At 36.4% G+C, this 26700-nt stretch overlaps 1 protein-coding gene across 4 annotated transcripts in view; it reads left to right on the top strand.

Annotated features, from left to right (window-relative positions):
• arhgap42b (Rho GTPase activating protein 42b) overlaps window positions 1-26700 on the top strand; it is a 105860-nt gene that overhangs the window by 6150 nt on the left and 73010 nt on the right. The window lies entirely within an intron of this gene.

Raw genomic sequence — 26700 nt, 5'->3', positions numbered from 1 at the left:
TCTTATGTTTTAATTCTTGGGTGAGTTTAGGGTTATTTCAACTAATGGCCCACACGATTTGGGCTTAAAAAATTCTGAAATTTGTTTTGAAATTGTTCCGTGATTATTCAATAGGCACACTGCAAATTTTTAATTTGATTGGATGAATACTTTTTGAGACATGGCAAATTTAGTGAGGGGGGATGTGTTGATTTTTGCTCATCTTTATTTTTCTTCCATTTTCAGCTTCTAATATCTCTAAACTACACCCTATAGGAAACTGAAATTTGGTATAGTAATACAGCTCCACCTACTCTCTCACAATATACAATAATATTTGCTATACATTCTATCTGGTGGACATGCCAGCTTCTCAAATTTGGAAAAAAATGTGTCTGGGTTTAGGGTTTCAACAAAATCCGAAAAATACTTTTGTGACAGATTTTCATTGGCCCATAACTGTATGTGGGAATGTAAGAAATAATATTTTTCATTATAGTATATAGATTACTCTTTCTTGGGATATAAAACAACTCGGGATGTAACAATTCACTCAACTCCCGACACGATATGATTCGATTCACGATTTATTGTACAAAATGGGACTGTACACAAATGACTCACAATATTCCTTTATTTTTTTTGGGAAAATACTGTACTATTTTCCTTTTACTTTTCATTGTCAAAAGAATCCCTTGATAAACTATTCAAAACAATGCAATTCAACTAAAAATAAATGTTGAATGACATAAATAAAGGAATAATACAAATGAAGAAGAAGCCTATTAATTTAAATTGTGGTTCTATAGTAAACAATGCAAAACTGCATAATAGTTCTTTTTCTTTTTAAAAGTGCAACTGAAAATTTATTTTGTGCCTTAACAATTGGACTTTAAAAAACCCCCAAAAAAACAGTAATTTCAATTTTCGAACAAATTTCTCGTGTTCTATATATTTTTTACGGTGTTTTTCCTTCAAAATACAGTACATTAATATTTATCCATCATCATTATCATAACGGTAATTGCTTTTTTCCAATTTTGAGGGGCTGGCATGACCACCAGATAGGATATATAGCAGATATTTTTGTATATAATGATAGAGTGGGTGGAGCTCTATTACTAAACCAAATTCCAGTTTCCTATGTGATGTACAGTAGTTCCTGAGAAAACTGAAGCTGAAAATGGAAGAAAAATAGGGACGCATGAAAATCGACATGTAAACCCCCCTCACTAAATTATTAATATCTCAAAAATTATTCATCAGACTAAAGGAAGAATTTATATTGGGCCAATTGTCATTTTTTTTTTTTTTTTTAGACTAAAGTGCATTTTATGTCCTGAAAATGTGTTGAAATGACAGAATGACTCCTCATTTAATCAGAAATATGAAGGTAAATAACACATTTTGGTTTATTACTGTTACTACAGAGCAGCTGAATGCTACACCATTTGTTTTTCTATAGAGAGAAACTATAATTAAGTCGACAGGGATCTGCTGGAGGACAAAAATCCCTTCTAAAAGTTGTATTTTATGGCTTCATTAATAGGCCGTATTAAGATGTCAAACCCTTTGGAAATGGTTTAATACCAGGTCGTACTATGTGCGTTTTTATTTCTTATTTTATTGCATGCGATTGGCTTCTTCATCCAAGTAATCTGAATAAATGTGGCTTTATTGTACTAGTTTTCTAATTTTTTTTTTTTAATCTAATGAACAGATTTAATCAGTGATGGACATCATTGTGTGAATTTATCCTGTTTTAAAAATGGAGCATCTGATGTGTTCTGCTGTGAGGATGAAAGCTCCGTCCATTAACGGGAAAGCTTCATAGATGGATAGTGATTGCAGGAAGCGACTCGACGGGTATATATTATTAATGATCTTTAACTTTGGACGTCATTGAGGTTCATAACTCTCTATGATTCTCCATCAACGGTGACATTACTGGACCATTATTATTAGTTTTTTTTCTCTGTTGGTGTTTATCTCATTTTTCAGAATGAAAAGCTCTGAGAAGAATGTATTGGTTTCACTTCTTCCTTGGTGTGAATGAGGCCTGTCTAGCCAAAAGGTATTAACATATTAATGGAAAAATGAATCCGTGCTCTCTGGAGTTGGCCATTATCACGATAGTGTAACAGCATGCCGTGTGCATGTAAATGGTGATGAATTGTGCGATATTAGGGTAGATAAGTTCAAGAAGCAATTTCAATGGCATCCATTTCTCGGTTTAAATGTCCTGTGATATTAAGAATTGTTAAGGACAAATTGAAGTTTGCAAAGCCAGCGTGCAGCAGGTTACCGGATTTTTGTAATGAGATCATTTCAAAGTAATGAGAGACTTAGATTTGAGGTTATAAGGATTTGTTGCTTTGATATATATATATATATAAAAAGCACTTTGAAAAACATTAAGCATTGACGAGCTAAGTAACACATCCATTTAGCGTCTTTAACAAGAGACAATATTAGACACAGCATGACAGTCACCCTCAATATTAGGCATTTAGGAAATTAAGGCAGATTAAAAAGTCTGGCAACAGATGGAATCGTCTCCACGTCGAGGAGTTACAGTATTAAGTCGTGGTGAATTGATTAATAACTTTAATGAGAAAATGTAAAATGAAAAGTCCTAGTGTAAGGATCATTTTTAAATGTTCACGTTTTATACATGTGTGTGTCTATGTTCCGTGTTTTCTGGACTATAAGTCACATAGCATATAGGTCGCTTTTCCAAGAAATTTACTTAGAAAATTCTACAGATAGGTTGCATATGAGTGCAATGGTGATGGGTATTTTTTTTTTCTATTTTAAGCTAATAGCATGCATCTTTTTTCATGAGATACGCTGTCATGATACGATACAGTATATCCCGATACTGAACAATACACAATCATATATATATATTTATCAATAATTACAAATTGTACAAAATGGTATGAAAAACAATTTATTTTCTTTTTTTTTTTTAAACTTGCGAGAACAAATAAATGGTAATTAACTGTAATTTAAGTACCAATATAAAACAAGTGGTATGTTTATAAAACTGTCAAATTACATTTTTTCAAAAAAGTTGAACTTTAGTCTCGACAACAGATTTTGATTCTGTTAAGTTCTTAAATTCTTAAAAAACAACCACATCTATTAATGTGTCCAGTAGGGATGTCACGATACAACTTTTTCACTTCTGATATGATATCGATATACCGATGTTGATCCGATACGATATCACCACGAATCATACATACTTTTATTACTTATTTTGTAGTGTGGAATGTTGGAAAAGGCTTGATCAAGTGATGTTACTCAAACAGAGAACAATAGTCAACAACAGTAAATTACTTTGTTAGTGTGAACCACAGTCACCTATGGATAGAAGTGCTGGAGTGGAAAATTTTATCGGAGTGCTTATGTCAGTGATTTTAGATGCTGTTCGATAAAATCAGATATTTGTTTTCTGGCTGATATTGGACCGATATCACTATCGGATCGGGACACCTCTAGTGTCCAGTATGTTTTATGAAAATAAAGTGCAATCAACTTCCAACTAAAATGCATTGAAGAGTGAGGTAGTTTATCAAGGTCTGATGTGGTTTACTGACACCTAGTGGCCGGGCTTTACGTGCTATGCATGTGTTAGCGATTACATTTTTTTTTTAATTGAAAAAAACATGATTTTAAAAAATCGATTTGGACATTTTTTGGATGGATTCTATAATCGCATGGTGAAATATTGCAATATATCACCCTTATGAACAGCGCCAGAAAGTGCCAATCCTCAATCAGCTCAGCCAATCAGAGCATTGCTGTGGTGGGTAGTGGTTCTTCTCGTATTCCTCCTGATAAACCGAGTTTTGATGTTTTCGTGTAAGTTTCTAAAGGTCTGTATATCAGTCGATTTACAGCTTTTTTATGCTTATTGATGGTGTGATAGCGCTACTGCTAGCCTGCTATGCTAAATGATTGTCAGCTCTACTTTACTGGGTAGAAACCAGAGTCCATTTGCGAAATCAGACATAAAAAACGTAATGTTGCGGTTTGGATACATGAAGCTAGTGACCGTATTATTTAAGAAATTTCACTGTAAATAGGCTTTTCACTGGGTTCCCCTCTAAGCGAAGAGTCAATATTCTTTCACTTTCACGCAAAGGGATTCACATTTTATTGTCAAAAAGGTGCTGCCGACTGGCTGAAAAAACTTTGTATCGGTCGCTGCACCGTATAATTACCTTTCTAAATTTTAAGTCAGGTAAAAAGCAGTTTATGCTTCTAAAATTTGTGTCAAATTTTCTCATATCTCAGCAAGAAACTAAAGAGTCATTATTCTAAAAAAATATACGTTGTTACTGTGCATCATTAAATTTGTGACATACTGTACATCGATGGTGGGTGGGAAGGCATCAGCGTGCCCGGATCCAAAAAATGAATGTTCCATTGCTTTTAAAAATATATATATTTAGTAAGTAATGACTGACCTATAGCCTGGCAGTTATTCTCAGAAAAATAGCATAGATAATATTTATTTAAACAGCCCTTTGACAGCATGTGGCAACTGTGCCTGCTTTTTTCAGAGCCACTAATACTAGAGCCATGATGAGTGACTGTAGTAGTTTCATCAATTAAAGAGATGACGTGTGAGCGTTCTGTCAGTGATTTTATTTTACCATTGCTATCAGCGTTGAGAACTCCTAATGTTTGTTTGTCCCCGGACAGATGATGCTCTCAAGGCTCAGACACAGGAAATGACCTGTAAACACTCTTGTATAACCACCCCCACCTCCCTTATTCTCCCTCGGATGGCATTTGTTCTGACATCATCACGCTACACTGTGTGGGAGTGTGTCAGTGTGTGTTTTCTCATTGTCTGCCAGACTGTGCAGAAGTTAAACCTTTGATATGTTCCGTTGCTGCTTTAAATAAAGCCTAATATGGATGAAATACAGGAGAAGAATGTGTGACTTCCATGAATCTGAGTAAAGTGGCGAGTGCAGCTAATCCTGCTCTGTGTGGGACTGGGATATTTCTGTGGACAGATATTGATAAAAGGATTTAGACCTTGTATTCCTAAAAGCTGCTTTCTTTCCCTCACACTGTGCAGTGAAATGTGTTAGACGTCAGTTTGAAGTCTGTTCTGAAGCACTCCTTGTCGTTGGTTGCTGTCACTCATTCTGACTGTCACATGAACCCGTCTTCAGCTTCCAGTGCCTGGACCAAGTTTGTCCTTTTCCACAGTCGCAAACACTGTGTTTAATAACAAAGATTCTTACTTTCTTATTGTTTTAAAATAAAACACTTTAATGTTGCCACCATTTCATATCTTAATCGAGGCACTCATTTTGTTCACCAGCGGTGGAATTGGCCTTAAGAACAAAAGGTTCCTAAGGCTTTGTCGACATAATTTAGATTCTGGATAAAAAGTCTTTGAAACTGTTGTTACTTGAATTTTTGTTTTATTGATGATGGTTTTTTTTTCCTGACTCTCGATCAATTTATTGCTACATTACTTCAGGCCAGTCTTTCATATAGAGTTAAACAATTGGAAAACAATATCCTCCAAATGGGTATTTTAATGCACCTCTACGCTTTGGCCATGCGTCATTCACTGGTAAATCATACGCAGAGTTTTGCGGGGGGGGGGCATTGCCCCCCAAAATGTTAATTATAGTGTACCAAAGTCAATCGAAAAAATACAATTCCTAATATATTGTACATAAAAATATTAGTACTATAAAACAGTATGTATTACTGTTAGTTTCACGTCACAGATGTTAGTTCCTTTCTTTCTGGCCACCTTCTACTCTTAAACATGTTCATAAATGAGTCCTTACCCCTTTAGCACCGAAAGAATATCTGTAATATTACGTGAATATCTGTAAGAGTCACGTTTTTCTATTAGCTCTGTCTGGTAGCGCATAGCATCTCTTCTTCACTACTAGAATAACTGCATGCCAACCGACCACTGGGTTACCAGCGCCCTCTGCTGGTCCAAACAAATATTTAACTTAAATACATTGCAATGACTGTTTTTTTTTTTTTTTTTGTCTACAGTTTCATTTTGTAAAATAAATCATGAGAGAATCATATCGTGAACCCAGTATCGTGAATCGTATCGGGAGTTGAGTGAATCGTTACATCCCTAGTCGGCTATGATGTGATGCATTTGATTGTTGTCTGGTCATTTCATTTCTTGTAGTTTCACAATGTCCACTGATCATTTTAAAACCAAATATAATAATTTACTCAGTAACGGTTGGGTGTAGAAGATGTAATAAATTACTTCTTTTAAGGCAATAATAATTTATTTGTATAGCACATTTCACACACAAGGCAACTCAATGTGCTTTACAGGATCAAAAAGTGCAACATAAAACGTTCAACAGCTTAAAAATCAATAAGAACATTCAAATCAGGAGCAAAAACATTTAAAATCATCAGTAAAAACAATTAAAATTAAAACACATTACAACAACCAGACCAACAATCTACCTCTCAATCATATGCAGTCGAGAAAAAGAGCAACATTTAAAATTTTAAAATGTTCACATTTGATGCTGACCTCGACTACTGGCACCTAAACATACTTAAGTACAAGTAAAGTTCCTGATTTAGAAATATTCTCAAAAAAGTACCCAGAAAAGCAACTCAATTACAGTAACGTGAGTAGCCTACTTGTAATCTGTTACTTTCACCTTTGGTATCGGAGCATGTTTTACGACTATACACTTGGGTATCATGGCGGATACCTGATATCAGTGCATCCCTAGTGTACATAAAATAAGTTAAATAATTATAACCTCACAGGTGATTGTTTGCAAACCCCCCAATGTACGGTGATGGAAGGTGAAAGAGCTTTGCCATCACGACTGGGGTAAAAAAAAGAAGTTTTATGGTTTGGGAAAATTCACAACTGGAAATGGTAATTTTCCCCCTCTCGAGTTCATCTTTGTCACAAGTTCTTTGGGCGGTGTCGGGGAGTCTCCTGAAAAAGAATCTCAGCACTCAGACTAAAGGCTTGGTGATAAATGGTGGAGACTCTTCTGTCTGACTTCTTTCATTCCAGCTGGGTAATAACTCTAGTTTCTTTTCTCAGAGCTCAAAAAATGGGGCTGCAGCGTTGGATCATATCAACAAAGCCAGTGTCGATATCTTCCATCTTTTTGGAAGGATTCTAGGAGCTGATAAAAAGGATTAATGTCTTTTATCCTGGAATTAATGGATATTTCATGTATTTTTCAGCCTATTATTCAGGTATATTCTAATTATTGCGCCAAGAAAACTGTTTCAATTGGGAATTATCACCAACCGACATAATTAACTGCTACCAATATTTATGTAGAAACAAAATGCATCAAATTAAAATGTAGATGGGAAAACATGGCCTGTGGTTCCAAATTAGTTAACATTAAAAATAGACCGTTAATGAAAATTACCAAGTGTAGCACAATATTGCAAGGCGTTTTACAAATAAGCAGCAATTATTATTCTATTTATTCATACCGTATGTGCATAATTGTGTTAGTGTTTTAGTTGCTTTGTTTCTCTTTAATTTTTAAAAGGCAACCTAGAATGTAAAAGGTATTAAAATACAGAGATAATACAACATGACAAAAGAGAATGGGTATGACAAATAACCAAACAATAATTACTGATAATACAAAACACCAAATCTGTCAGTAAATTACAACTGGAACACAGTTTAAACTAAATAGTTATTCCATACTTAACACAAGAGAAACAATGTACATAAATCTAAATAAAATGAAATAAAATGTCTGAGTTTGCATTGTTTTTTCCAAATAAATTGAAATTAATTGAGTCATAGGGTGTGCTGTGACAACGTTCACACAGTAGATTAATTTGTACACTACTTTTACAAGTGATTGGTTTAATGTGTTGGTCCTTAACTAACAAGCTACAGAGAGAAAAAAAAGAAACGTTTTCTATGTATTTTATGCATTCACAATCTGCTGCTGTGATACTTGTTTATTCATTTATAGTTTTCTATTTTATTTATATATTTACAGTATATGAGGACGTAACAGAGGACTTTGCTATGTAATTTTGCTTGATATCAAGTAATGTAGTTTATTGATCCTAGTCCCATCCTCCCATTTTAATCTAAGTATTTATATTAGACAAATCAGGGGCCCATCCCCTTTTCCGGTCTTATTTAAATTTATCGGAACATAGTCGTGCGTTATATCGTTTCAAAGGCAATTAAACATAGATTACGATTTTTACGTCGCACAATTTCATTTGTTTTACTCGGTGGAACCGTGTCATTTCACTGAATTCTCGGGAACGTGGTAGCTGCTATTCAGCGCAGAGAACTACTTCCGCGGGCCCATTACCTTTGGATAGAGCCATTGCTATTCATCCAGGAGTCCACACACAGTCCACACCACACAACAAAGCAAAAACAACATTCATGTAGTAGTAGTAGGACCTAGTTCCAATTAACAGTGCCTCCAAGATGATCAGTTATATGGCAATATGCATTTACAGTTAATTATCAATATACAAATGCATTTATAGATCTCATAAAGCTAATCAAACCTACCCCAGTACTCCGTAGTCTTGATTTTACATATACAATTATTTGTGTTCACTTCAGGTAGAGTAGATCTACATTCTGTTGCATGTATTATATTATATGTGTATTCATCAGAACTGAAAGACAGTCGTTTATATGAAACCCTGGGCTGTTTAGTTGCTGATAAACTGCTCACCTGACGATGAGACTACTGATATCTGAGCTGATTCTGCATTCAATCAACTCTTCCTGAATATATTTAGCTCGGTGGCAGCCAGGGTGTCTGATCTCACTGCCATCAGAACAAAAACTGATCCCATGAAAGGTTGCATATCTGATAATGTTAACTAGCTTTCCTTCCTGCAAAGACAAGATTGAGATCGGCATTCTTTAAAATGCAACAATATCATACTGTATATAACTGTGCATTAGAAAGGTTTGTATCTTGTCTCGCACAAAGCTCTTTGGACTGCGTGTCTTTATTGGTTAGAAATGCTCCTCCTAAAGAATAGACGCCATTGTTGTGCAGTTTACAGGAAATGTAAGTCTTTTACACTGGTAACGCTAACAGACAACTAGGATAATTTGTTGTTGTCACATAATGATTGATTACATGCAGAATGAGTTTATCGTTCCTTTAAAGCTGTGGTAGATAATTTGTTTTTAATCAGATAGAGACAGAGTAGGCTGCCGCTTCATATAGATCAATAAATGGAAGATCCTTTGCTGGAAAAAAAAGATGTAAAGAGTTAAAATTTTAACTTGGAACGTTTGTTTTGATCTCCACTGTTAGACATTTTCGGAAAAGTGTCGCGCATTGCATTGTGGGGTGTGGAGTGCCGTAGACGGATTCGAGCAAGTGATCTTTGATTTATTGATCTATGAAGCCTACACTAAGTCGTTATCTGATACACTTTATAGGGGCCTATAAAATCCACGTTAATAGAATTGTGGACAGAATCACGGAATCGACCGGAATCCACTATTGAACGCTGAAATGGACAGAATTGGGATGAAACGCCGTCACGGGCAAAGGATATTTTTATGGGGAAATGTTTCCGGGGAGTGCTCATCAGGTGCATCCCCCTCCCCTATATCCTGGTCACATTAAACACCGCCTAAACCACCACAAACACCATCTAAACTGCCAAAAAAGCATTAAAGGAGGTGGAATTTCTTACCCGCGGGCAGTGGCATCGCATAATCATGGTCCAGTTTCAAAGCTTTCCTTGCAATTTCTTTTAGAGGTGTAATCGTTCCAACTTGTCTAGGGACAGACTCTGGTTTCAAGCGCCGAACAATGATCCCCAAGATGTAGTCTTCTGGTGTGAAGTGTCTGCTGCAGACATTGTACTAACCTTTTTAATAGTAAACGTTGGTCCTTCATGCCGCCGAATAGCCTGAGCCCATTTTCGTCTAGCTTCACCGTTAACCGTAAAGGAGTGTAACGATAAATAAGGCTGCTTTTGGGCATTATAAGAACAGCCCGATATGTTACAAGAACTCTTGCTCGTTGCGTGTTTACCCATTGCCTGGACCGCAATAGGAAGTAGGTTTTCACAACGATTGCATATTTCCGGTACAAAATACGGAAGTTGAGGGAAAGGTCTATTAAAGCAGTTGGAGTAACATGGACGGAGCACCTTCTTCCTGAAGTAATCACTACGTCACAGTTTGTGCATCATGTGTGAGTTTAAAGTGTTGTTTCCTGTTGGGATTGTGTCATAGACTGTAAAGGTCTGGGTGAGTTTGAGTGTTTTGACCTAACACTGTTGCCGTAGTAGTTGGAAGTTGCCATCTTGAAATCCCATGGCCAACTAGTCTCTACTAAGTTCTTGTATCTTCGGCTTGAAAAAACATATGCTTGTGAGTATGTTTAAGTGTACTGTTTGATATTAACACTAATAAAACTGTGTTTGTGAAAGTTAAGTATAAATGGTGTGTTATATAAATCACAGCTGATCGCGGTAAATGTTAGCATGAGCATATACATGGGTTGTCTCATAGACGTTAGCATGAAGCTAGCGGACTTTTTATATAATGGTATTTTCTATTTCTGAGAACACTAATATGTATTTGTATGTTCAGTTTACAGTGTTTCCTGAGTAAAGACTATAAGCGGATCTTCTGAATCAGAGTTTTTCATGAAAAAAAATATATCAGAATCAGAATCAGAAATGTTTTATTTGCCATGTACAGTTTTGAGGACAGTACAAGGAATTTGACTTGGTGGTTGGTGCACAAAACAAGCAACAAAAAGAAACAAAAGAAATAAAAACAACACAACAAAGAACAACCCAGCAACAATAATAATAATAATAATGATAAATATAAAGGATGAGGGATAAATAAAGGATAGATAGAGAATAAATGATAAATAGGATAAATATATATATATATATATATAAAGGATTTTTGAAGTTTATGAATCTATTCAGAATTGTGGATGATTAGATTCTGTGTGTGAATGGATTTTTTCCCCCCCTCCCCTAATAGAAGCTTCTAAAGCGCCTTTCATTCCTACTAGTAAAGCTTACACATTAATTAATTGTTCGTACTAGCAAAGCTTACATTAATTAATCATTGCTACTATTAAACCCTACATAATAAGTGTTTAGTTTGGTTCAGACATCTGCTATCTGTATGAAACGTCCCTTATTCCTCTATCAGCCTCAACCCCTGCTGTGCTACATGTAGAGAGGCATACAGTATGTAGTGGTTATGGCTGCTCTGCTGTCACCCCCTCCTCAAGTGCTATCAAAGAGGCACAATGCACCACACAGTTACATCAAAGCCATCTCCCACCTCTCATTAGGATCAGTGTGTTGAAGCGTCTCCCTTTGAAGACCTTCTCATGTGGAATCACTGCTGTATCACCTACAGGATTAAGTGGCTGTGCTGCATTTCATCGCTTTGTAGATGTGCTGGATTTCAACTGCAGATGATTTTTTTTTTTTGTATTTGTCTCAGTGAAGGATAATGATACATAGCTAGTCTAGGGTTTGAGTGCTCAGTGTTCTTTGTTCGTCATTGGAGTATAAGTGTTAATTATTTGATATTGAGTCATTCCTCAGCTCAGTTTCAGACTCATTAATGGCTCACACATTTGCCTTCTTTTGTTAGTGCACAGTAAGGCTGTGATACGTGTGTTTCTCAGGTAATATAACCACTCCTGTTTGCTTGGTAAGTTCTTTTTCTGGGATGCTGTAAATTCAAAGGTGTTGCTAATCTAATTTGATGACAGAGCGCTCACAATAATTTAGATATTAAGTTAATAGTGTCTGTTTAAAAATAAAAGCATATTTTTCTGAATGTTCGCCTTGTCAGTGTGTAAACCTGCTTTAATGTATGAGGCTTTTCTCGTGACCAGAGAATAAGAAATATGTGTTTTAAGAGGCAAGCTTGACACACACCTGTACGGTGTACATTTTAGGACAGCCTCAGGTCTCAGAGTAATGCCGCGTTCACACCGGATGCGCCACGAAATGTTCGTGCATCCAGATTACATACAAAGTCAATGGATAGACGCGGCCTCCTCTTGACACGTCAAGAGCGTTGGCCGGGCGAGTGCACTCCCTATTTTTTGTCATTCGCACATTCGCAAGAGTTGAAAATATTGAACTCCTGCGACTGTTTTGCATGACGAAAGCCAATCAGAGTCTTTGTTGATGATGACATCAGGCCGTCAACACGGACACCGGTCTGTTCACCCATTCAACCATGGAGTAGAAGCTGTGTGTGACCACCTGGAGCTGTATGACACGGCCTTTATAACCAGGACCGGACTCGGAAGGATTTGGCGTGGAGGAGAATCAGCGAGGAGGTGGTAGTAGCAGGTAAAAATTCTCTCTGTAGTTTTCATCTTTGAAAGTCGTCACTGAGCTCGGATAGCATTAGCCGCTAATCACACCGGCTTTTTCACTGGTGGTTTATGTTTATGAGAGGAGAAAAGGAGCGCAGCTCCTCGCTTCAGCAGGCAGTGAAACTCACCGGGTTGAATGTGTCGCTGGTGGGTGGTGCTTTGCTTCAAACGCGCATTATGAAGCGAATGGTAACATTTTTTTGATCCTGTGAAACCTGCAGAACGTGTCTCAGATGCGTCCGGTGCCGCAGAAGACGCATTTGTTGTGAACGCAGCATAAGGTATCAGGAAAACCTCTGTCATTAATGGACGTACGGACTAATGACAAAATCTCAGTCAGATGAAACGTCCTCACTTGTCAAATCAAATGCCATCAAATGACACGGCTTCGGGCTTCAAAATAAAAGTAATCAGACTCAAGGCCGTAAAACACGACATGATGTTTTTTTGAATAAACTGTAACTGCATGCACGTCATAAATATGTGATGCTTTGGATACGATATGTTGATTGATAAATTGAGCGAAATTTATGAAATTTGGTTGGTTCCACAATTACCCTACCTAGCCATTTCATTGCGATTTTTCTCCAAAAATGGCGGTTCCTATACATTTGGATCTACTGCATTGTTATTAATGGGGATATAAATGTATTCCAAGCTTTTAAAGTGTGAATGATCGTGGTATCATGATCAGGATCACTGATCCAGATAACTGACAATATCTGGCATAGAGGAGATTTTGGCTTATTTATCCATTTATTTGATAATATGACTCAACTTTACAGATCATAGTTTAGGAAACTTTTATAGTGTTGTGTTGGCCTGGGCGATATATCGAGATTCAAGACATATCGAGATTTCTATTTTGGTGATAGAGAAAATTACATCGACACCTCTAACAATATATTTGTATTTTACAGCTTATTTTGTATTAAAATACTGGTTTTAGGAGTCCCTACTTCTCAAAACAGCATGAAAAGTACAGTTAGAAGATTTCTGAGTCCTTCTTGACCCAGACCTTCCCTTAAACATGCCACACTATAAAATTCACTCTCACGTGTTGTCCCTTACGAGAGAAGAAGACTAAAGTCCATTATGCAGCTTTTTGTTAATAAATGTGACTGTGTGGCATCAGCAAATTTAATCCAGGATTGTATTTCTGGTAAGACGTTATGGGTAAAATATCAAGATTTATATAGTATATCGCAATTTTAAGAAAAAAATATGCAGATTTGAGTTTTGATCCATATTGTCCAGCCCTAGTCTTGTGTAGTTTTCTGTTGTTGCTTTTAGCTTTTTCAGGCTTTAATTTGTTACGTTTTAAGTCGTTTCATTAAATAATGTCATTGTTTTATTATGGTATGTTGTGGCTCAGCCCCCATGGTAGCAGGTGATGTGAATGGTCCTCAGTGATGTCACTCTGCTAGTTCATCAGTTCATAACCAATAATCATATTTGTTTTCTCTTGTTTGAGTGGGTTTTTTTTAATTTATTTTTTGTTTTGTGACTTATTCTTTTAATTATTCTGTGTTTTAAACATTTTGTGTCTTCCGCTGTAAAAGGCCTTGGTGGTGCTCTTGTTTTGAGGGAAAGGTGCTATAATTTATACTGTGTTGTAATGATTTGAATTGGTGCACATTAAGCATTATTTCATCTTAAAGGGAACATATTTTTTCTGTTATGGTTCACGTTTTCATTCCAAGGTGGATTGTTCAAACCGTTTCTGTTTTACAATTGAGCCGTTTTAATAGTTTTATGACCAATCCTGTTGCAGTTTGGATCCAGAAGCTTTTGTGTCCTCCGAGGCACTATCTCACATTACATTGAAACATGAAGCAATTAGGAGACGCTCAATGGGGTTCAACTCAGTTGAGCTGCATCTGTGTCGGTAAAGCATTTTGGAGATAATGAAGTAATAATATTTGTTGTCCCGATGGGAAAATGTGTTTCCGCTATAGTTGAGCATATTGCAACCTGAGAAGGTTATTTCAGCTGATGAATAATGATGCCACCTGAGTAAAGAAAGAAACCTACTGCATTACGATGAGGTGGTCAAGGCTGTTTTGTCAATTGTTACATTTTCATAAAACTCCTAGTTTTGAGAAAAAGGCATTTGTTTATGACTAAAATCAAGTATGTTTGTGTCCTCAGCAAGAATCACTCAGGCCTCCAATTTTCCATGATAACGGAAAACGCAGATTTCTCATTCTGACTCGGAAAAATCATTCTGACACATTTATTTGTCTCGCTTTTCACTTAAAATCGGGTTCAACATGACACGGAAATGCCTCGCATGCATTTCTCTAGGCAATTTTATGCATTTTCACACTATAAATATCGCACTGTGTTAGTTTGTCTGGTGATCATGTTATCCTGTCATTAAAATGAATGAAGAGTTTCTTCTGATGTGTGTTTTTAACATGTTGGGATGAACAAGCGGTTCAGATTATAATGACTACAGGTTTTTTTGATGGCGTATTAGCTGAACTGGTAATCATTTTACCTGGTGACACGGTATGGCAGAAGCATTTCCGATCACTCGACTGCGGGAGATTTTGTGCAAAATGTGAGGGTGATTCAATGAAAGGTTTCACAAATTAAGTTTTGGGACCGTATCACACATTTCCATGACATTTTTTTTCTATAAAACAAGTGTCTTAGGGTCAAAAGTAGATAATGGACATTTTATGTAAAGCTCTTGCGACGTAATCTTGCATGATTTTAGCGTAACCCTCCCGGATTCCGAAAGACCATCTGAAGCATATAAACGAAAACTGATAACAGTAGTTGACTCTTTTAAAGCTGCAGTATATAGATTTGTGTGACTAGAATGGAATCAACCACGCTTTTCCTTGGAATTCACCAGAGTTCTCGTGAACGTGCACAACTGTGGAGCTCTTGGCAACAATAGCGATGAGTGACAAATGTGTTATTGGAGAGTTGTCTGATGTTTTAGAGACTCTGACATGAAATCTCGTATCACTTTGTAGCTACTGTCTGTGAGCCCCTCCCCCGTCCCGAAGTGCTCACAGGCGATTCCACCCACAGGTCAGAGCAGACCCACACCACTCTGCATCCATACTGCAAATGAATTGCGCATGTTCTCGCCACCTTGGATATGCTTATCTTAGGTTTACACACAATTTATTTAGTGTGTTATTACTCTCCGTCTGACACCAATATGTGGGGAAAACTGCGCTCAGTCACGGATGTCTGCTTTGAGTCCGCACAGACCTACGTTGAGTCCGTTCCGCCTAAATATATTGGGGCCTTTAGCATGTCGGTCTTCCTTTTTTGGCTTGCTTTGCCGTGTAACCGTTGTGACTTACGCTGCAATGGGAATTTTTCCTGCTGGAACGTCTGCTATTGCACCAGGATATGAACGTGTATCGACTTTGGTCAGGCAGCCAATAGTAACGCCCCAAAACAGCTCATGGAGCACTCTGTTAAAAGGTCACGCTCCTTGTTTTCTAAAGCTCAAATACAGAGCCTATAGAATACGATATACTTAAAGGTTAGCTTGGATTTTTCAACAAATGAAGCAAAAAAAAACCTTACAAACTTACATACTGCAGCTTTAACCTTATTAAGCATGTTTGGTGGGATTTTGGGAAGTTTAATAGCCAGTAAAGTCATCTAAATACGGAAAGATGATGAAACGGAAATGGGTGAAATGACACGGACGCAATTTGTAAATGTCCAAACCCTGAAACACAAAATTGGAGTTTCTAAACCAATATCGAAGAAATCCTTCATTATCAGACGGTTATTGACTTTTGTGGGATCGACTTAGAAACCAGCAGCCTAGAGGTGAATTCTAAAAAGGCTGTTGCTGTTTTATCTAGCTGCTGAAATGAGCATTCAGTTAGGCTCTCTGCACATTGTCTGTGTTATGTCCACGGCTGTCAGAAGGTGGAATTTAGTAGCATGTGGTTGCTCTGGAGATGAGATAAAGGTTGCACCCAGGGGGTTTGGTTGCATGGTGACTGACAGCCACAGCCTTCACTAAACATCATGCATACCGGGTGCTAACTGGGCTAGCCTCACTATATGCGGCCTAATCAAAGCCACACATACGTTAGGATGATGCACCGTGCACTTGTTTTGGTTGTCAGCTGTTGTAATAGGAAAGCTGGGATAAATTTGTGCTTTTGCACTTTGTTCCACGCTTCACTTCATGTGTTAAGTAACGCCCTCATATTCAAACCATGTGAAAGTTGCACTCCTTCCCTGCTATTATTCTCCTGAACTGCGCGGCTCTCTTTCCCTCTGCACACACTGAAAACAATGAGTTCTAGGTTCCTGCTCCTGTCAGAGGAGATGTAAAGAAGTAAGATGAAATATCTGGGGAGTCTTGACTCAGCCTCCTCCTATGCACACAAGCGCACAGTTTTTCTCTCTCTGCTTTGTTCTCCAGTTTAGTTATAGGAATCAAAGGCGATGTGAGGAGCTGCGTTATCTGGTGCAGCATTGCCTGTTGGTGGGACATTGTTCTGATCCGTGGCAAGTGGCCATTAGTGGATCCAACAAATGCCATGAATAGCACAACTGCAGTGTCTAATTAAATCAAAGTCTTTGCTATAATCGACTTTTCTTTGTCTTTGTCTGTGAATTTCCCATCACCTATGATTCCACTTAACATCCAAACTGTCACCAACGCAACAACGATTTGGCCTTTACATTTAAACTCCAGTCACAAAAATTAAGCCTTTCATTAATCTTTCTTCATAACAATTAGCTTTCTACTCGTCTTTCACTGCCGCTCTAAATAATCACCTGTGGAGAGGCTGCTTTTGTACTCAGCGATATTTTTCTGCAGCATCCATTAATGAGCAAGGAGACAAAAATCATTCATGTTCCCAAATGTCGTAAATAATGCATAAATGAAGAGAAACCCCGCCCCCCTGCAAAACTGCTGCGTCAAATCTTTTTCCCTCTGCAGTTCTCTGCTCATACTGTTAGTAATGTGATTACATTAGATGGCTAAGCCACAAACACTCTTTATTCCAATATTTTTCATTAGATGGAGCCAATAACTTCCACACACATTCATATGAACATGTTTGCTGCACAGCGTTTATTGTACACTGGCATGAATGCAAATGGAACCAGTTATTTATAATGGGAAGCTCATTAAAGGAATCTATTCAACTAAGGGTGTAACGATTCATCCATTAGATCAACAAATCGATTGATGTTCCTACGATCCAACTACATCAATCTTTGCTCGGCAAGTTGGCCTTCCTGATGATATGTGTCGATCTAAAATCATTCTAAAAGATAATCAATGGATTGAATCATGTATCACCAAATTCATGGCAATGCACACATCTACTGTACTGCCGTCATTTCAGATCGAGTCTAAATAAACAAATACCATCCTTGAATCAAATCGGCAACAACAAATCGTGATTTATATTGAATCGTTAAAACAAATTGTTACACTAAGGACCAGTAAATGTGGTTTGGGTATCTTGTAACGATAGACCCCGAGCTAATCTACGACACACCGGAGGGATTAAAACTTTCTGCTGGCCTGGGAATGCCTTGGCATCCCTTAAAGGAACTGACTGAAGTGTTTGGGGAAAGGAATGTTTGGGCTTCTCTGCCAAGGATGCTAACATGGTGACCCTGGACCCGGATAAGCAGAGGACAACACAATGCAATTTCCTTTTACTCTCTATTACAGTGTTTACCACTGTTTTTTAGAAATCTAGACGCTTTCTGCTATATTTTCATCCACTGAAACACCGTTTATTAGGGATTTAACGATTCACTCAACTCCCGATACGATTCGATTCACGATACTGGGTTCACGATACGATTCTCTCACGATTGATTTTACAAAATGGGACTGTAGACAAATGATGACTGAAAAATATTCCTTTACTTTTCTTTTATTTTTCATTGTCAAAAGAATCCCTTGATCAACTATTCAAAACAATGCAATTTAACTAAAAATAAATCTTGAATGAAATAAAAAAGGAATAATACAAATGAAGAAGAAGGGCCTATTAATTTAAATTGTGGTTCTATAGTAAACAATGCAAAACTGCATAATAGTTCTTTTTCTTTTTAAAAGTGCAACTGAAAATGTATTTTGTGCCTTAACAATTGCACTGTATTTACATCAGATATTTGTTTGGACCAGCAGAGGGCACTGGTAACCCAGTGGTCGGTTGGCATGCAGCTATTCTAGCAGTGAAGAAGAGATGCTACGCGCTAGCAGACAGAGCTAATAGAAAATGTGACTTTTACAGATATTCACGTAATATTACAGATATTCTTTTGGTGCTAAAAGGGTAAGGAATCATTTATGAACATGTTTAAGAGTAGAGGGCGGCCAGAAAGAGAGTAGTAGGAGATTCCGCCTGCCACCTAGGCTTCTGGACAAGAGAAGAATAAATAGTACTGCGCTTCAATTTTCACAGTATCGATATGAACCGTGATACCTATGAATCGATTTTTAACTGCCTTACGATTAATTGTTACGTCCCTACTGTTTATATGTAGCAGGAAGCTTCTGTTTCATTGTATTTGTCTTTTAAAGACGACCAGAATATGTTTCCATGGAACAGCAGATTTAAACGTTCACTTTCAAGCTATTGGTGACGTTCCTACACAACTTATTCACTTCTGATACCAATAAAGCAACCTTAGTATTGGCTGATACTGATATAAATGAATGGGTGGAAGGTTAGAAAAGGCTGTATCAAGTGAACAGAGAACAATAGTCAACAACAGTATGAGAAAATCTGACCCATTTATTATTAACCAATGGTAATATTCTACAATATTATTCTACTATTGAATATAATTACCAGTAATTGAAATCCCTAAAAATAACTTTAATTAGAACGAAATATTTTTATATTTTAAAGTGCAATCAGCCACTAGCTTAACTTAAACATAAGCATATTCAACAATTGAACAAAATAAATTAAAATAAAAAATCAGAAGACAATAAAAACTCATTTATAAAAGTGCAAAATAACATTGTTGATTTCATTATTTTTTTTTTACTGTCAGTGTTTTTTTCTGCCAGCTTTTTTGTCGTCTTTTTAATAATGTTAAAGTTTTATTTATTCAGACAACTGTTTTTCAGGAAATGTACTTTGATCACTTGACATGTATCGACTTTCAACTGCCAGTCTTATTCAGGGGTGTCTGCTGCTCGCTTTGATGTGTCCTTGACTTCCGCATAAAGATTCCAGCAAGTTCATTAACTTACTGGATTTATTCAATGATTCAATTAAATTACCAATAATTTAAAATAAATTACAAGACCCTAAAAATAACATCCAATAAAAAGAAAATATATTTATATTTTGAAAGTGCAAATCAGCCATTAGCTTAACTTATATGTAAGATTATTCAACAATTGAACAAAATTAAATGAAAAATTACAAGACAATATAAACTCATTTTTAAAACTGCAAAATAACAATTTTTGTTAGTTTCCATCACTTTTTACTGTCAGTATTTTGTTTCTTTGTTCTTACCCTTCTGTTGTTAAGGTTTTATTTATTCAGACTTTTTTTTTTCAGGAAATTTACTTTGATCTCCTGACATATTTTGACTTTTAACTGCCAGTCTGCTTCAGAAACGTTTACTGATCGCTTTGATGTTTTCTTGACTTCCGCATAATAAGTCCAGCAAGTTCATCAACTTTGGTGAACTTGTACATTTATTAGTTAATGAACTTGCTGGAATTATTACGCGGAAGTCGAGAAAACATCAAAGCGATCAGCAGATGCCTCTTGAAGTCCAACAGTCGAAATATGTCAGGAGATCAAAGTCCGTTTCCTGAAAAAAGGTTGTCTGAATAAATGAACGCTTTACATATTATTAAAAAACGTAAATGCTCATAATGCTGTTAGTAGTGTAGCGTTGCAGTCTGTAGTGATTACTAAATAATTAATGCACGGACAGCCAAGATCCAGTAATGTCATTGATTTTGTTGTAGTTTTTAAGGTGGGGTGGCCATCGGAAACAATTCATTCAGTTGAGTGCAACTCAGGTTTGTTTCGTAAAGGTGGGGCCGTCTGAACATCAGTGCTAAAAGATCATTTATTATTGATGTTCCAGCAAAAGCATTCAGACATCTGCTGCATAGTATCGATCTCTAATGTTCAGCTTTAGAGTTTAGGTAGAAGTGATAATAAAAGCACATCAGTGACCCGTTCTAACACAGTTCTTCACCTTAAAGGATGTAGTATAGCCTCGGTTACATTTACAAGTGCTCAGACTAACTTTAGCGCGTGTATCTGATACCCTTTGATGTTTGTTAAGTAACTAGTTTTTTTTTTTTTTTTTAAATGGTGTAAGTTTATTTTTTCTCTTTTGTGTTAGCCTGATTTTTAACTATATATATGATGTGTGGCTTTTTTATTTTCCTCAAAGTAATTTGTGCTCCTGTGGAGATGAGATGATTAATTCTTTTGTGAGCTGTGAGGTCGGTTTGTTCTCTGCATTTTATTTCTGTTAGATAAACTATTGTATTGTTGTCACAGCATGAACGGAAAAGAGCCCGGCATACTCACACAGGCCAGTAATAAACAGATAATATCGGAAAGCTATACTTATTTTATTTTTACCAAGAACTCCAAAGACTTTTCCTTTAAAAATAAGGATATGTGACAATTTTTGGTCATTTCCTGTATTAAGATAATGACAAAAGCATGTTCCAGATTTACGCCCTTTGCCATCTGGAACAGACTCCAGCACTTTATACACGATAAGCAGGTACAGGGTTCTCACCAGGCGTGGTGCGCAAGCAAGCGCGTGGCGTGGAAAATGTTTTAATTTATAATTCTTTGAGGGCCAAAATTAGTGAAGTAAAGCTAAAGTATTTTTTTTTTTTCTTTGTTACTGCCTTATTTTTAGGGGTGTGCCATCTAAGGGACCTCACGATTGGATTTCGATTCAGGGTGCTACGATTCGATTAATCAACGATTGTTACGACATTAACGATTATCATAATTTTTTATGCATCTTTTTTTTTTCTTTTCCTCACTTTGTGGCTATTTCATACTTTTAACCAAGGTATATGTGTCTGTGTCCGTTTATTATAGTAACAAAACAAATGTATCACTCACTATTATCTTTATGTATATCAAATCACCAACTACAACAGTAATCATATTACAAAAGAATAAATATAATATAAAAATAACTAAAATATTAGCTTGATTAGCTAATTTAATCTGCTCTAACACAAAAGCGTATTCAGTAAAAATACAAGACTTCCAAACAAAACTTAAATGAGCAGCATAAATCACACAAGAAACCAAAACATTTGCTGTGCACATATCAAAGCAACTTTGAAAAACATATAAAACCTACAATATCAGCTGTCATAACACTTGTGGAGTTTGGGTTTTTAATAAAGCTGGATGTGATAAAGAGCACAATGATTTATTAATGCAAGGGACTGTAAGGCTGAGATAATGTGCAGCTACTCATCATCGTTGTCGTCTTCACTTTCAAATAATTGTGTAAGAAAAGGAGCAACTGTCATGATACGGTCTCCGTGTCAGGACGCACTGAGGACAGTCTTTGCTGGGTGTGAGAGGTTCAGCGAGGTAACCGTGTCCACCTGCGAGTTGGGAGCGGGGCGGTGCCCTCTCCGCCGGGCCCTTCCATGCCACAGTATGTTTGAACCTCCACGCACAGTGGAGTCCGGACTGTCCGCACTCCTCGGCGCTTAAATACGTTGAAGGTCATTACGGTTACGTATTGCAAAGGATGCACACAGGCAGCATCAAGGGCAGCTAAAGGGCTGCAGGGGTCCTCAGGTAAAAACGGTTAAATAGACGGTGTGGCTGATGTATGTGTTTCTGGGTTATTCACATTAAAAAAGAGAGTTAAAACAACCTGTGCACACCTGGGAGTGTGTAACAATTATTACAACGGTACCAATTTTTTTTAAGAAAAGGAAAAAAAACCAACAGAAAATTCCTTCTACGTTGCTGAAAACTGAACGCAGGGGGTACCATTGCTCCGTAGGGGAGCCAAATTACAACATCGGGGGCCCCTACGCTCAACAGCGCTGGTGAGAACCTTGATGTATAGATGACGAGACGTACAGTATAAGACAAATGAAGGAAGGATTAGATAAAATCTAAAATCTAAATCTAAAAGTCTAGTGAAATAATTGTCTTTCAGTTACTCTACCTAAGACATAAATCATTGTGACAAAAGCCTTGCGATGCTTGACGGCATTGAAGAAATTCAGTATGTTCATTATATGTAACAGATGACAGCAGCCAGGGGAGTTGTTCAGTCAAGCTGCTTCAGAATGGGTGACATTGTTAATGTAGAATCCTGCTGTGCTGCGTTTAGGTGCATTGTTGAAAATACGTCTGACTTTTGAAAGAAACATAACTGGGAAAAGCCTTTTCCAGCTTATCATAGAATTCACGTTTTTAGCTACGTGCTAACAATGCAGCTAGTTTTTTGTGCTTTCTTTTTGCATAGAAATGATAATTTCCCATATGGAAATGTAGAAATGAATAAGTGGATATTTCAGTATTCATCTGCAGCGCACAGTTTTCCAGGCAAAAGTGCTTGCAGTTGACAGCTGTTTGAAGTATACGTGAGTGATGATGTGTGAAGAAAGACGGTGTGGGACAATTAGTGAGTTTCTGTCTTTAATGACTGTGAGATAATGTATATATTTATATTGAGATGTGTCAATTGAGGTGTCGTCTCTTTGTGCTGTTCTGCTTTTAATTATGATTTCTGTTCAGTCGTGAAACGTTAACAGTTTTTCCTTAGAGCTTTGTCACAGTGTATGCAAACTGAGGTTATTTCCACCTTTACACATGCACACACTACTTAAATGTACAGCTGCTGGGGCGAGACATTGGACATCTTGTTTTTATTTTTTTTTATCATGTCTGCAAATTTCATCAAGGGTTATGCAATCTTTTTGCGACATCTATGCATGTTTTGCAAAAAAAAAAGTAGTAATACTTTTATTCTTATGCTTGATTATGACGTGCTGGATTAATTGTGATTCATCGCAATAAACTCAGAAAAATCATGCGATTAATCACGATTATAATTTTTTAACCATTTGACAGCACTAATAAAATGAAATCCTCACCTCTTTAGCATACCTGTTATAGCTGGTTTGATTTGATATGGACAATATCAGGGTAATAAATCCAAGTGCCACATTATGAGAATTTCACAACCGTGTTTAAAATCATTGTAATTTTTTTTGTGTTTTTTTTTTTTTTTGTCATTCTGTGTTTTCTCTTATCCTTTGAGTTTTTTGTGTCATTTTCTGTATTTTGTGTTTTCTTGGTGTTGCTTATATAGTTAATTTTTTACACATTTTGTATGCTGTTATCATTTTGTGTATTTTTGTTGTTTGTGTGTTCTCTTGATATCATTTAGTATATTTTTCCCTCATTTTGTGTGTTTTTATCATTTTGTATATTATGTATGTTTAATCTGATGTATTTTTAGAGTCAATTGCTCTAATTCTTAATATGTTTTACTTGTGGCTTAACCAGTAGAACCACAGTGGTTAAACTTAAGGTACAAATCAAATTCTGGTTAAGCATTTTAGGCTTTGAAATTTTCTGTTTGAATGCCAAATTGGAGATTTTAGGGGAAAGGTATGTTTTGATGGGTGAAAACTTAAATAAAATTAAAAAACAACAAGCTCATATTTTCTTTGGAGGCAGCCAAATTGTAAAAACATTGTAAAAACAAAAGAAAGAAAGAAAGAAAAGAGTATTTAAATACTAAACTCACCTCCTAAAATGCAGTAAACATGAACTTGCTTTTTTTCTTGTCTGTCATTTTTTGACACAAAGGTCAAAGTTACACCTGTGGCCATTTTCTAATATCCCATCGGCTTGTGTGCGTTGATAGTTAAAAAAAAAAAAACCCTATGGAGATTTGAAAGACGCAGCAAATGTATTTGTATAGCATATTTTATACACAAGGCAATTTAATGTGCTTTACATGATTGAAAAGTGTAACAGAAAACATTAAACAACAATAAAAAATATACCAACACTAAACGGTGTTCAACAATGACTGAAAGTCAATAGTTCTCAAACTTTTTTGGCCCAACCCCCTTTCTTTTATTTCAGAGTCCCTGCTTTGTCCAACTACAATATTTTGCTTAGAATTCTATGACAAAACATCTATAGAGCATAATGATGGAATTTATGAGTGATGAAGCACATTTTAAAGAAGTTGATTTTGTAAATAAGTAAAATATAACTATATTTAGTGCCTCCTGAATAGATGTATTCCTAGTTTTAGTAATTTCCGGTCATCTCCCGCCTGGTGTAGAACCAAGATTGACTCCTGTAGTTTCAGTTCTAATCAAGATCATCTCCATCATCATTAATATGATCATTCTTAACTAAAAATAAACAGTAAAAAACTGCATAAGATAACAGCTAAAAGCAGCATCACCATGTTTACTGTGAACTCTGGGCTCCACTATCTGGCCTGTGTCTATAGAGACCTGCTGGGTTCATACCTAGGGATGTAACGATTAATCGTAAGGCAGTTAAAAATCGATTCATAGGTATCACGGTTCATATCAATATTCTCAAAATTGAATCGCAGTACTTTTTTTAAACATTTATCCTTCTCTTGTCCATAAGTGGAGGCGGCCGGCGGAATCTCCTACTGCTCTCTTTCTGGCCGTCTTCTACTCTTAAACATGTTCATAAATGATTCCTTACCCCTTTAGCACCAAAAGATTATCTGTAATATTATGTGAATATCTGTAAAAGTCACGTTTTTCTGTTAGCTCTGTCTGCTAGCGCATAGCATCTCTTCTTTGCTGCTAGAATATATGCATGTCAACCGACTACTGGGTTACCAGCGCCCTCTGCTGGTCCAAACAAATATCTTTTAGTTGCACTTTTAAAAAGAAAAGGAACTATTATGCAGTTTTGCATTGTTTACTATAGAACCAGAATTTAAATTAATAGGGTTTTTTTTCATTTGTATTATTAATTTTTTTGTTTATTTCATTCAAGATTTATTTTTAGTTGAATTCCATTGTTTTGAATAGTTGATCAAGGGATTCTTTTGACAATGAAAAATTAAATGAAAATAGTACAGTATTTTCTAAAAAATAAAGGAATATTTTATATTATATCATCATTTGTCTACAGTCTCGTTTTGTAAAATAAATCGTGAGAGAATTGTATCGTGACTCGAATCGTATTGGGAGTTGAGTGAATCGTTACATCACTATGTAGGAGGAGGAGGAGGAGGAGGACAACACTGACTACAGATGAGAATACACAAAAAAGGACGGTTCAGAACAACTCAAGAATGTTTTACCAGAGAGACATGTAAACCCATGTAAATTTGCGATGGTAAAACAGGGGACGGGACCCGGATAAGCAAACTGCTTCTCTCGTCTCCTTTTTCGGCATGTACAAAAAGAAAAAAAAATGTGAAAAAAAAAAAAAGTGAATGTAACCATGTCGGAAATAAACTGAATAAATAATAAAAAAAAAAACTATTCAGACCTGATTAACATCTCTAACATGATAGAGAACATGTGCTCGATGCACATACAGTTAATGCCAAATCTTGGAATCGTCTCGGAGCAAGATTAGGTGGTTTACGCCGGTATTATCCAGGGATTTGGTTTAATGAAGGTGCACAATAGTTGGGTTTCCATTACAGATTTACTCAAAATAAAAGTGATATTTCTAAATGTTGTTAAATGTTGCTTTGAACGTATTTCCATTGAACGTTGCTTTGGGCAAGAATCTCATAACTCGAGTGAAATCTCGTCTTACGAGACTTTTCTGCAGAAAGACGGACGTTCCAAACCTACTGATAACACTCTGTATTCCTTTATTGTTTCACGTCTAATGTGGCATTAATAATATTTAAGTATAATGCTTAGAAATATCTCAGCCTCCTCTTCTGTTTACAAGTACTGCGTAGGGGTGTGTATTGCCTGGCATTTGGCGATACGATTCGTATCCCGATACATACTGTAGGTCACGATACGATATATCCCGATATTAAAGTATACGGTGATAATGCGATTTTTTTTTTTAACATGTTTAAACAACTAATCTGTAAATGTGTACACCTTCATGAGAACATTATGTTTGAAATATATTTTATTGGCATATTTTACGCTCAAAACATGCCATGTGCCAACAACTTACAATAAAAAATTTACATACAATCTCCCTGTGGCTTTTAAACCAACTTTGCCTTTAGTGCAACATGACTTTAGTGCAACTTAACTGAGGTATACGCCTAGAACAACAAATAAATGCAGAAAGTTAGTACTTTCTTTTTAGATTTCATT

This window comes from Gouania willdenowi, chromosome 13 (assembly GCF_900634775.1).
Source record: "Gouania willdenowi chromosome 13, fGouWil2.1, whole genome shotgun sequence".
In the NCBI taxonomy this organism is placed as follows: Eukaryota; Metazoa; Chordata; class Actinopteri; order Blenniiformes; family Gobiesocidae; genus Gouania; species Gouania willdenowi.
This window is presented reverse-complemented; position numbering and strand designations above follow the sequence as displayed.